This window comes from Lissotriton helveticus, chromosome 5_1 (assembly GCF_964261635.1).
Source record: "Lissotriton helveticus chromosome 5_1, aLisHel1.1, whole genome shotgun sequence".
In the NCBI taxonomy this organism is placed as follows: Eukaryota; Metazoa; Chordata; class Amphibia; order Caudata; family Salamandridae; genus Lissotriton; species Lissotriton helveticus.
Window position 1 is genome coordinate 1,413,231,619 of NC_136065.1, and position 12,029 is coordinate 1,413,243,647.

Genomic DNA, 12,029 nt, shown 5'->3' on the forward strand with positions numbered 1-12,029 from the left:
TCGAACGAATTACTAAAACCGCTCAAACAGGGAAATCTTTACTGTGCATGCATCAACTGCATCTACGTAATATGACTTACTAAAGCTTGGAGGGAAATTCTTGCAAATGAGCAAAAGGCACTAACATGGAGTCTTGAAGACTTGCATGTACGGCACCTGCTTAGCTGAAACGAAATTGAGCTATTTAACTAATGCTAATGCAGGGAAAGTATTAATAAGTAAAGGGAGGTTAGAGTAGAAATGGGTGGTATACAGTGAAACCATTTCTTTGTGAAAGTAACATTTGTCTTTTCTGACTTTATCACTAGTGTGCATTTGGGCCTCATGTATGTCCGAAGTGAACTGAGTCATGTGGTTTTTACGCATGACAACTGAAAGTCAGCCTGGAAGAACGATGTGTGGGTCGAGAAGAGGACAAGGTCACAGTCTGCCTGAAGCCTGAGAACCGGCAATGAAAAAAAACCTAAATGAATGAGACCACATGTTCAAGTTAAACATTTGTTGCAGATGTAATGTGAATGCAGGTTGGAAAATAAAATATGAATAACATTAAGGGGATGGGTTTGTTAACAAAGGGCTAACTGAAAAGAGTGATATGTAAGCATGGTGTGATGATCTTCGCCATCTTGCCTGACCAAGCAGAATTAGTATTTTTTCTTATATTGAAACTTTAGTGGGTGCTACAGGAAGAAATAAAAGGTATAACTGAGGTAGCTTTAGTTAGTTAATTAGTAGAGCTCGGAATAATGTCAAGAGAGACGTTGATGCTGAGATGCTGTGAGCCATGGGTGTTGTCGGAGTAGCGAGAGATGCTGATGGAGAATCTGAAAGCAGAGTCCTCTATCCAAATGTAATTGGGTTAGAAAGAAGATCGTGGAAGAATCTCACTGAGGAAGAGAGTGTCAGAGAGGGGTGCGACGCAACCGTCGGTGTTAGAGAGGTCATCTATCCTGTCCTGAATCCTGCCTGAAGTCTTTGTCTCCTGAACTATCCCGGGGGACCGTTACCAGCCCTTTGGCCAGGGGGTTGGTCTTCACACCATCCTTGGTAACTATAATTTCATGCATTTGCAGATCTTCTTTTCTCTCTGTCCTCTCCTTTCTGAGGACAAGTCATTACAGATTTGAAGTATGTTTTGACGGTTAGATTCATTGAATCTTCTCTCCTATGAGTGACAGTGACTGTACTGTACTTAGAAGTGGTTCACATGTAATTTATTTAGTTAAAGACTTAAAACTTACCTGAGTCTGTGGTTATTTACTTCAAGGTATAAAAAGTTACAATTATGTTCATTATCACCATCAATTAGTTCGAATAATGGTCCATCGACCAGAGGAAAGAACTTTTTGATCAGTGAGAGGTTAGTTAGGAATGGTGAATAATTAATCTTGATATTATGAGCACCCCATATAAACTTTGACTCCAGCGGGTTACTCAATTGCGTGTGTTAATTGGCCCAGGTCAGTATTTGGTAGTAGAGTATCTGTTGATGGTACGCAGCTGGATCAGCATCAGTGTATCATCATCATCTGAAAACAGATTTATTTCTGACATAAAAATCATTTTAAAAGGACATGAAATATGAAACATTTAAGAAGCTAAAAATGTAAAAGAATAACTGGCATACTGGTGTTCTTTGCCCATGGGGCCACTACTCCCAGGTTTTTATTTCTTCGCACTGGGAGCAACACTCACCCATACTGTCATTAATAAAGGTGGGAGATCTCCACACAAATTACCCGGGAGGCAGCAAGGGAATATCATGCCTCTATTGAAATAATGCTTTCTACACAATGGTTATCACCCAGATAGAATGGGTGAGAAGAGATGTCTGCCATCACCAAGAAATTAGCAAAGAAATCCACTGCAGTTCTCTATTACACTTCCTATTCTCTTTTGAGTAGAAACACAACATATTTTATAGCAACCTATAACTACCTATTACATATAACATCTATTAACTTACTCTGAACTCCAACTTTCTGTTACATTTTCACTCTGATGGAAAATTGCAGAACAGCTTTTAGAAACAATTATTTGTTCCGTAGCAAGCCAGAAATAAAAAGCAATCTTGCCCGGTTCATCAGATCACATCTTGTTTATCTTTTTGTCTTTCTAGTGCCTTCCAGGAAAGCTACAATGACACCTATGAGTTGTAGGCATTTGTATATGATCATAATAATGACATATTGTGGATATTGGAAGGGGGCCTGCTCTGCGAAGAAAGTACGCTCACAGGAGCTACAACGGCTTGGAATTGTGAGCAGTAAAAAACACTAACACAGCAAGGCTTTCCATTTTCTTGCACTAACCTTTAGCCACAGTAGGCTTTTCTGGTAGATGTAAGCTCCCTTCAGCACTATGAGCTCTTTTTATTCCACATCTTCATTAAGTATAATATGCTGTGATGCTTGTTGTTTCATTGGTTTCGAATCATTGCAAATGTAAATCCCCCCTTACACCACTCACATTCCTTTTGAAGTCTAACCTTCGCGAAATAGTTAGGAAATACATAAAATATCCTCTCCTGATAGACGTGGATGGCACCGTCCATGAAACACACTCTCAGAGGATCAACCCTGGCAGTAGGTCCCATCTCATAATATTGAACCTCATTCAGGTCTGTTCCCACCATTGCCACTAACCTAGAACACAGAAGTAACCTGTCTCAGGCTAAGTCTAAGGAGCCGACTGTCTGCATAAGACATTGGTAAACATTAGCAGAGTCCGAATCAACAGAACCTCAACATGGGTTGTTGGTATCTCCTCAGTTTCTAACCAGGTTCTACGATGGTGCCTGCAATTTACTTATCAGGCTGTGATGCATTTGGGGACTAGGCTGTTTGTTTTTCTCAGGCTGAAAACATTGGCATACACTGTGCATGAATATATATTTCCCTATCCTTAGGGCCCCATTGTCTCCCTCTTGTCAGAAAGAGTGGTGTAAAGAGAGGTGTGAAGCAATATCACATTCACAACCGCTGTATGGCTAAACATACATTTCAGCAGCCCTCAGATATTTAGTAGTGGCTGTTAAATAAAGCTGTCATTAGAAGTAAGTCTCAAAGCCACCAGACATACACAACACTACTATAAAGTCGGGTTATGAGGCAAAGAAAAAGATGAAAGAGCACACAGACAACAGTAGATGTCCTTCAACCTCCAGTATGTCACCCGTGGACCGTGTTTTGTACTCAAGGGATCTGCCAGGAAAGCAGATACCATGTTCTGATAGCTTTCTGATGCAAGTACCAGGACTGAGATAGTGCGCAGCTTACAATGCCTAAGACGAGTGTTTAGAGATGGGATGCTTCTCCCACTTTAGACAATCCGACAGCTCTAACAACCACCCAGACAAATTGCCATCCCACGATCCTAACTAATGAGGTCCTACTTAGGGCAGAACCTCAGCCACCATGAGATGAGCCTGTGCAGCTAGAGGCAACAAAATAAAGACAACCTCATCAACTCACTGAACAGACAGAATGTTTTACTGGACAATTGGCAAGGATTAAGCGCAAGCAAGAAACAAGGTCAACCGTATGTTTATAACCTTTGCTCTCAGTTTGGCCTACACCTTTTTTGTGGCCAATGCTATCTCCTAGCATCTCCTCCTCTTCTTCCCTTTTCTTTCCTGTAGCAGAGTTACCCACTCTTTGCTCCCACTTTCACACATTGGGAAGTGGTGCATCTCCCTATCGTGACAAGGGTGCAGCCATGTCAGGGATTGTTTATGAATTTGGTTAAAATGTGCAAGCACCATTGAGGCATGTACCTTATGAGGGGTGCTGCACAGTAAACATGGGGCACCGTCTAATCCCTCATGAAGATGTAAAAGTCAGGCTATTACGCTGCTATTGTTTAACGACTACTGATGCAATCACCAGCAGGAACAGAGAGGTATGATGTCCTCACCAGGCTCCTTCCAAGGTCGTTTCCAGGGCAAAGCAAAATTAAGTTTCCCAGCATGAGACTGCGATACGACGCTTAAAAACAGCATAGATCACTCGGAGATGGAGGTCAGTGGAGGCGGCAAAATGTGACTTTTGCCTGCAGTGGCAAAAACTGGATTTGATCCTGCATCTGGCCCAGAAAGTGCACCAACCATATCTTCAGCATACAGTGTAAATATGAAAACACTTATTATTTTCTTCACTCTCTACACACGATGGTCTAGGACTAGGTTCTGTACTAGCAAGAATCAGGGCTGGACCGGGAACCACAACCGGCCCTGGCAAAGTGCTCAGTCGCCCCCCACCTCCCCACTCGGGGGGGGGGGGGGTTGGAGGTGCAACCGAGCTCTTCTCTTTGCCGGGCCGGTTATCGGCCGATTTTGGTACAGGTCCCATTTTGCAGGGGCCACATTAGCAGTGGCAAGCAGCAACATAAATGCATAGGTTAAAAAATACCTTCAGTGACACAACAATATTTCACGCAAGAAAACAATTTGTATACTCGAAGAGGAATAAGACCTATCAACTTTAATTTTCATCAATTCATTACAGTGTTATTTCAGCCAGCGCCTGCTTTTACAGAGAATAAAAAAATAAATCAGTCTTAGCTGCAACCTCCACAGTAAAGATTGCATACAACCAGAAACAAGTATACGAGGAATCAAACTAATAAAGCCCAGATTTGCCCCATCAAGGAGCACTACTTGCAAGGTACAGTGCAAATTAGATTAACTGAACATTGTGTCAAACTTCCCCCCCCACAATCTGATGCCTGTGGCTGTGTGCCTCAAGACCCAGAAAAGTTATTCTAGGCTCACAGTAAGCTTGGAGAACCTACGGTTCTATAAACAATAAGAGGTGACTTGGCAGGGCTTTTACATTGCCAATCAAAGAACTTCCAACCTCTGCTGACGATTCCTACTTCAAGCACATACTGCCCAATTTTGGCCTCTTGTTTCCGCTCCATCCCCAGCAACTCCGCTAAGTTAGGTCATAGAACTGTCATTTAATAAACCTCACCATTCTGGAACAAGCTTAACTGGCTGAACCCGGGAGTAATGTTTGTCCGATGTTTGACTGCTCCAAACCCCTTCTTGTTGCCATAATGTTTTTGCATTTCCCGTTATGAATCAAAGATATAAAAGATGTTGTTCTCAACATCATCATAGTCCTGATCTCAAGATGGCCACCCTCCCACTTTTCTTCTTGGCTTTAGAGAGTCATGAGGGCCAACTGAATTTGAACTTTCAATGACTTGTCCCCCTTGCCGGACTTCAAGATGGCCTCCCCAGTGAGACCCTCTGTGATACACTTTCCACTGCTGGTCTAAAATCATTGGCAATCATTCAGACCTCAACCAGCCTTCACTCGACCCTGTTCCCGCTCACCCACCAGGACCTTTACTCTGAGAACTTTCCCTTGACAGCTGATGTTGTGTATCGATTTAGATTCCCTATGAATTATTTCCTGATTCATGCCCTTATATAGGTACAATCCACATTGCCCTTATATAGGCATCAAAATCCAGTCCATATTTAGGCACAGCCCAAGCTACCCAAATACAGGCATGGCTACTTACATCTGTTCATCTACGTCACCATGATTTCTTGGAAAACTAGACTCTTAAGCTGTTAGGGACATCCCCTTGCTTGAATATTGATTTCTCCAAGAAACACATTATTATGCATGAACATCTATTCCTTAGCGGTTCATTCATGCCGTTCATATGCCCGACTCTTACGTCAATACTGGCATTCCTAAACACCTTTAAGGTATAAATATACCTTCACTTGCTATGGCAAAGCACGGTGTGGTTCGGTGCAGTTCGACTACCTACTTGCATGACGCAGCTCGTCACAGCAAGTACCAAAGGAAGCCAACTCCCGTCAGTGACCAGAAGCTGTCATCCTCCTGCTGAGAATCCAGCTCCAGTGTTTCTGACTCTCCTTGCGGGGTGTTGGGAAATCGAGTCCAGGAAAGAGATACCAACCTCTCTCATTCCAAGGTATGGAGCTGATTAGAACCTAGAGAAAAGGGTAGGCGTATTTTAGAAGCAACAGTTGAGTATTTTAGCCTGTATTATTTATGCATGTACTTTTTTAAATATGTCATAGCAACAGACCATGCTATTACATTATTATTTTATATTACTGTTTACGCTGTATGCATTATACTTCGCATTCTGTCTTATGAGTGTAGTAGTACATATCTCTTGCATGAAAAACAAGACTGTTCAATAAACCCTTTTAATTGAAACGCCCGTCTCTCTATTTCTGTGCAACTCTGTAGAAACGAAGCATGCACGATTGACTGAGTGAAATAGTTATCTATTGTTTCCACGACTCTGAAGATATTGTTCCAACTCCAAGGGAAACAAAGTTTTCATGTTTATGCGGTTGCCAGAGACTAATTCCTTCTTGGGCATTCGAGAAAGTTTCTAGTGACCTCTGAGTTAGCTGGCACACACAATTAAGTTTAATGTACTCGATAGAGACATACTGACCTCAGTCCCATGTCAAATCTATAGTGTATATTATTCCAATGTGCAGAGCCTATTAGGGATATAGGAACTACACTACACTACACTGAGACCTAGCCATTATGACTGATGCCCGGTGGAGCTACCTCGCGATCTAAAGGGGAGCTGGCCTATGGATTCCCTCCTTGACCATCACCTATCCAGCCGGTCTCTGGGCAAACCCTCCTGCGTCTCTTCTGACCTTATCTCCCTCCTCCCCTACCCCCTACCCCTTACCCCTCTCCGCTCTATTTTCCAGCTACTGACCTTTGCCTTCACCTGTCCTTGCCCTTAGTCCCCACCCTGTTTATCTGTGAACTTTCCCTCTTCAATTGAGACCTAGCTATTTTGACTGGTGCCCTATGGAGCTACCTTATTTAGCTAAAGGGGAGATGGGCCGTGGATTCCCTCCTTGGACGTCACCTACCCAGTCAGTCTTTAGACAGACTTCCTTTCGTCTCTCCTGTTGTATCTTCCCTCATCCTCCCTCTTCACACTCCCCTTTCCCCCTCGACTGTTTATGTCTCTCCTTCTCTCCTCTCTCATTGTATTGATTATTGTTTGACATAATGTGTAATTGTTATACTTTTCTGTTACATTGTGAACCAAATGTAAAGCGCTCTGATACCTTCGGGTCTAGCCAGCGCTATATAAAACTCTTTAAATAAATAAAAAATAAATATATCATCTGTTTAATTTTGATTATTCCAAACCAAGGTCCAAAAAATTAGAATATTGGCTTATACAATGGGTGAAAACGCAAGAATTCTATTTTCTAGTCATATCGGGTGTGATTAAAAGAAAAATAAGGCCGCATTGATGCAATGTAGGTAGTAGCATTACCAACCACAGTGGATTTTTTTATATACTTGGTGCTGGAGGGATCTTGGGAGCATGAACTATGGCTAACTGTTCCAAAAGACGGCACTTTTGTATTCCTTTAACTTATTGTAAGTGTCTATTTTAAATTTGTTCTGAGGAATCACTGTACCTTGGAATTTGTCTATTTAATGCCACTTAGGGCATACATTAATTTCCTTTCATATTAGATTCTTCAAAAGGCCCTTGTCCGCAGCACCAAAACGCTTGACTTGTCACCGAAGGCTGAAATGCAGATTATTTCCAACCAGATCATGCGAGCACCCTGGCCTGGCATCCTCATTTTCCAGTAAAGTAAAGTATAAACCATCATTCTGCAAGAGGCATCGCCATCAGCCTCAGTATTTGGATAAACAAGGATTTACAATGCTATAGGGCGTCGCAATTACGAGTTTGTAACCTATGGCATTGTAAACAAGAGTTAACAAATAGAAAAACATGTTGGGCCACTCTTTATTTTTATTTGTTTACATTTTCAACAATCGCGGCGCCCGCGCTTTAGCTTTAAACATGTAAAAGTATTTGTGGTTTCTGTGATTGCTGCAAAAGTAAAGAAATAGAAAAAATATATATTTCTTTACTTTTTCAACAATTGGGGAACTCGCGCTTTAGCTTAACATGGCTAAAGGTAAAGGGTGTATGCCGCCAAAGTGAAAAAAAGTAAATAAATAGAAAAAAAGCAGTAGACAATAAAAAGAGCGAGCGCTGTGCTATAGCGCGGCGCCCATTCTTACTGATGTACATGGCAGCCGGTGAAGCCAAAGCCGAATGAACAAGAAAATTAGTGTATACCGACTGATAAAGGAGACAGTCTAACGCCGCAAGTAAAAGATCCAGTCCTGATGGGCGGTCCGAAAAGGAGACAGGACGGTAACAAGGAGGGACTTAGAAGCCTCATTATCAATCGGAAGCCAGCATTTACCATGGATAACGATGCCAACCAATGAAAAATCTGGGCAGGGCTTCCAATCCACTTCTAAAATGTACCCTAATACAGCATGCCTTGCAAAATGAGCAGGTCACGAGCTGCAACGCTATCCTCGACCTACAAATCAATAAAACTGTACATATACTTTACATATACCGCACACACCTCAATATGAATAAAATAAAATTAATACTAAATTAGTAAAAACTATTCAAAAGTCCAGAAAAGTATAAAAATGCAAAAGACATAAATAGAAAGGATCTCTCCACAACTCATTCAACTGTGACACCCACGCCATCTTGTCACAACTGGATCTAAATCTAAGAGCAGACGTGAAAAAACTAAGGACATAGAGTACACTATTACCTAGAGGCATTTGTAAAAAGATAAAAGCAGGTCAAACCTGCCTAGAATTTGCCTTTTTTTAAATGGGGTTTATATATTACTTCCTGGGCACCTAATAAAAACTACAAAGCATTAAAAACATTAACTGTTCTGTGGAGACTTTCAGCAACGACCACAGGGCAAAATACTCTAGCCCTTGTACCCCACCTTCCCAAGAGGATGTGCAAGGAGGAGATTAAAAAAGAAATAGTCCAAGCGAAACCTAGTCAGTAAAAAACGATCATAGCTACTTTTGATCCATAAAAGATTTGGCTCAGTTGACTGCACAGTTGTCAATAAGATGTGCCTATGGGCACTGGACTTTCTTAGTGCTACTTCTTCTCTATCCAGCATGGGCTTTCTTAATATTAACTCCTTCACCCAACTAAGATCCTTCGTCCAGAATGTTTCTGGGTTGTTAAATAAGTCTACCCTTCCCAAACTCATAAAACACTCCCCAATATATCTGAGCCAGAGGATATAATAAAAATGATCAATAGTCCGACAGTCCTTTAAGATCACTGTACTAAGCCAAGTACCCCCTTCCTGAGCCAAGTTTTCATCCGTAAAGAAAGGGGATGATAGGCTAGAATGTCTGAGAGGTAGGCCATTTCTATGGCTTTGTTTACTACAAAAGTGGAAGTACACTGTGGCACTCATAATAGCCATCTCAAAAAGTTGTTTTCCACAATTCTACAATTCTTCATAAGCAGTATGGCCCTTATTTCACTACGATATGTTGCCTCAGAAATGCACTTGGCCCTCTATATATCTGTAATAGGGCCCCAATGGGTCTTTTGCCCACTCGAGAAGCAAAATTAAAAACAGCAGCATTGGCCCTCATTTGTCTTTCTATCTACTAATTAAGGACCGTCAATTCAAAGCAGAGAACAAGACCTCCAGGTATCAGAAAACACTAATCGTGCTAAATGGGGTGGACCCCACCATATAAGTGAATTTTTTTTTAATGCAGTCCCACCACCATCTCATAGGATTTATTATTGTGAACCAACAGGTCCAATTCCTCCATAAAGTGAACAAACAAACTCAATAACATTTGCAGTCCCTGGATGTCTGAGCCATAAGGACAGCATTGGCTATGTACAATAGTACAGGCAGACTTCATCGACCCACCTGAGAGCAATCCACTTTTGACTTCAAGAGTGCCTGCTCAGGGTTATTAACATATAAATTAAAAAGAACCGGAGGCAAGATACAACACTGCCGGACCCCTCTCTGTATTTAAAATTGCCGCCACCTCGGTATGTCTATGGATATCCCTAAAAAAAAGAACAATATCTCTATCTATTCCGATGGACAGCTTGAACACAGAAGACAGATCCACCAAGGCCAAGTTGATGTAGCAGGAATGGGCAATGGTACATTTGCTGAGAATTATGTGAAGATCAAACATTGATCAATGTTTACCATCCTGGGTGAAAGCCATATTGAACATCAGATAAAATATTGTTTTCAACTGACCATCCAGAAAGCCTGTTTAATAGAATGCATCCAACAACCTTTACCACCAAGTTGATCAGGAGATTGACCTGTAAAAATGGGAACTATTTCTATCTCTCCTTTTTAAAAACAGGGACAATGGTGGGTGTCGCCCAGTTACCCGGGGGACCAGTTACAACTGCTGCATTAATAACAACAGTAAGAGCTGGTACCCAGATGTCCATATTAGAGGTATGAAGATGGGGTAGAATTCCATCTGGACCTGGGGCATACGTTTTGGACCGCCCCATTATGCCCTTTCATACTTCCTCAGTAGAGAACACAATAGTCCTTTCTCCCAAGAACTGATCTTCACTCACGATGGGAGAAGACTAAAACATTTTCTCAAAATGACTTACCCAGTCATCCTCAATAAAATGTGCATCAGTAAGTTGGCGGAATTCGCTGCCAGAAAGATACTATTTACAATGCTCCAAAACTTTCAGCTGCTCTTCTCAGTGCAAACTTCAATAAGGTCAGACCAGGCTTCATCTTTTAAGACAGCCTTGGGTCTTGCCAGTTCAGCCATGTACCGCCTACGACAATCCTTAATTAAGCAAGTGTTGCTTCGTTTAGCACCTAGAGCTTCCTTCACTTTTCTAGATGCACCAGAGCAATCAGTGTCAAACCATTTTGGGACACATTCATGATGCCACGCTACCGGAACCTTTAGTAAGGTTGCTATAGTTCTTGAGAAAACAGCATAAATCTTTATTTTGTCTGAAGGATCAGCCTGCTTGTCTAAACAGGTGGAAAACTCCCCAAAGCACTATACAAACAGAGACTCATAAAAGGAATCTGGGGTAAGCTGTGCCCACTTGAGTCTCCTATCCACAGCTTCACAGACTCTCTACATCCGCTCCCCATTGTTTTTACTAAAATAGTCCAGCGGGTAGTTACACATAATGGATGATGATCGCTAAAAATACTCGATAAAATAGAATAATCCATGAAATGATAAAGGAAACATGTGGAGATGAAGATAAAATTGATATAAAGATGAGATTAATATCCTTCTTATCAGGGGCAACTTATTCATAGCTGAGGTTAAATCAAATTCACTCACAATAGAGTTAAGATTAACCTGCTGATGTGTATGTTCCAAATGTATGCCTTTCGAGCGAGGGAAACCCAAACTCCTAAAACCATCGCACCTGGGGTCCACACATGAGTTAATGGTAAAATCTCTTACAATCATAATGTTAGTACAGTACAAATTGCGAGCTCCCAAGTTTCTTAAAAAAAGTACCCAATAGGCTGACATTACAAGTGTCCAGCAAAGATGATATGGCATTATAAAAATTCAAGGGCAGCAGCTTACACAACCCATTGGAGAATAACAAAGCCTGCAAAGTAGGAATTTCTGTGGAAAACACAACAACTATTAAAGAACTATTAAAGAAACAAAAACAATCAAATCCCCCTTCGAGCTATCCACCCTCAAAGCTATAGGGAGCACAAAAAATGTTTGATATCTCTCCAAGAAAAAACAATTCTAAGTGGCCCAAGTTTCCTGTAGACAAATCACATCAAACTTCTAATAAAAGACAACCATACAGAATCAGTAAACTCCAATGAATAAAATCACAGTCCTCATGGACAAGTGAAAGAGAGGACAGAAAGGTTTTGCATTGTGGAGATCATTGGCTCCGAATGAACTATATCCGGTAATCAGTTGCAACCATCCAAAGCTGCTAATGGTGAATAACTATTGGAGAGTGGTCCTGCCAGTCACTCTGAACAGTGTCAAACAGTCTCATATGATTCCATTCATCAGAATGAGGTGGATAATGAGGGGGTCTACAAAGAAATCCCAATGGAAGAGCCACAATAGCTCCTGAGGCGGAAGCCGGGAGGTTTGTTTAGC